The 1710-nt window shown below is 41.8% G+C and overlaps 1 protein-coding gene across 1 annotated transcript in view; it reads left to right on the top strand.

Moving 5' to 3' along the window:
* Window positions 1–1710, top strand: part of LOC106880147 (ADP-ribosylarginine hydrolase Tri1) — a 67334-nt gene that overhangs the window by 3861 nt on the left and 61763 nt on the right. The window lies entirely within an intron of this gene.

The following is a 1710-nucleotide window of genomic DNA, read 5'->3' as shown; positions in this document are numbered from 1 at the left end:
TATATATATATATATATATATATATATATATGTAATACACAGGAGTGGTTGTGTGGTAAGTAGCTTGCTTACCAACCACATGGTTCAGGGTTCAGTCCCACTGCGTGGCGCCTTTGGCAAATATCTTCTACTATAGCCTCGGGCCGACCAAAGCCTTGTGAGTAGATTTGGTAGACGGAAACTGAAAGAAGCCCGTCGTATATATATATATATTTATGTATATGTTTGCGTGTGTCTGTGTTTGTCCCACCAACATCGCTTGACAACCGGTGTTAGTGTGTTTACGTCCACATAACTTAGCGGCTCGGCACAAGACACCGATAGAATAAGTACTAGGCTTAGAAAGATTAAGTCCTAGCCGTCGCTCACCTTCGTTTCACTTCCTCCCTTTTCCTCCCTCCACCACTCCTCTTTGCTCACATGTGACCTGCGGTCACTTATTCCTTTCTCAACCAACCGGCATAAAGGCAAGACGAGACTACTATTTCTCCGTCTAGCTTCGTAATATCACTAACGTTCAATATCTCATCGCGTTTGGCCCTAAGGCCTTTTAATGTTGTTTTCATTGTCTAATTTTCCCTGTCTTGGTTTGTGTTTGCTACCTTGGAAGCTTCTGTTTAGTGAGTTAATCCACTACTCAGGAAGAACTATTCTAAGAGTTCGCCCTGCCTTATCTTCGAAACGCCTAGTTTAGAATAGAGGCAGCTGATGAAGGAATAATTCCATAAGTGGCTTGTCTGTTTTCCTATGTGTTCGTTCTGTTGTCTGTAAACAAAGTCCGTTTTTGCTTTTTATGTGCCCGTTCACTTTTCTGATGTCCTGTACCCGGACATGCATCTACATATACATGTAGATGTAGGTATGTACATATATGTATGTATGCATGCATACGCTCATATATCATTTGTATTATTATATTATCGAACGCGGCGCATCCGTTTGCAAATAAGTTTCAACTTTATATTTCTGACGCGACTCTATCTTTCTGTCTATCTATCTTTCTTCTTACCTATCTCCCCCGCCCGTTCTCCTTCCTTCTGTTGTCCTTGCTTCTCCCCTTCACTGCTATACATATCTCTCTCTTACTCTCTTCCTCCCTGTCTCTCGTCGCTCACCTTCATTCCACTTCCTCCCTTTTCTTCCCTCCACCACTCCTCTTTACTCACATGTGACCATGAAATGAATAACAAGAGTTATTGTGTGGCATAAAATATGTATGTATATGTGAGAGTGTGAATGCGACACACAAGAACACAACAAAAAGCAGGCCGTAATTCATGTCTGTTTTTCGTGAGTGGAAAAATCCACTCTAACAGAGGCGAGAATAAAAACCGCCCTTGTTGAGTCGTGTTGACTATGGTTGGAGATGTCGAGCGTAGTTCGGTCTCCATGGCCGTATTTGTTCTTTAGTCGGGTTCACCAGTTATAAGTTGGTAGTCCAGAATTCATGCCGCGTTTTTTCTTCGTCGGGGTCACCACTTTAGTAGAAAGTGGATTATTGCAGCTCAGCGGGCTGCGTGATCGAATCACGTCGGGGGTCACAAGTATAGTAAAGTGGGTTATACATCATTAGATGTATACCTGTCTTTCCTACTATAGAATTAGAATATAACGGAACGCTGAACTCCAGACTATCAACTTAAACAACATTTATTCAGGTGGTAAATATATACATCTTTAGTTCTTGTTGTTACAGCTTCTGTGTGTATG

Source organism: Octopus bimaculoides, chromosome 10, assembly GCF_001194135.2.
Source record: "Octopus bimaculoides isolate UCB-OBI-ISO-001 chromosome 10, ASM119413v2, whole genome shotgun sequence".
In the NCBI taxonomy this organism is placed as follows: Eukaryota; Metazoa; Mollusca; class Cephalopoda; order Octopoda; family Octopodidae; genus Octopus; species Octopus bimaculoides.
The sequence above is the reverse complement of the archived record's forward strand: the minus strand, read 5'-3'. Positions and strand labels throughout refer to the sequence as shown.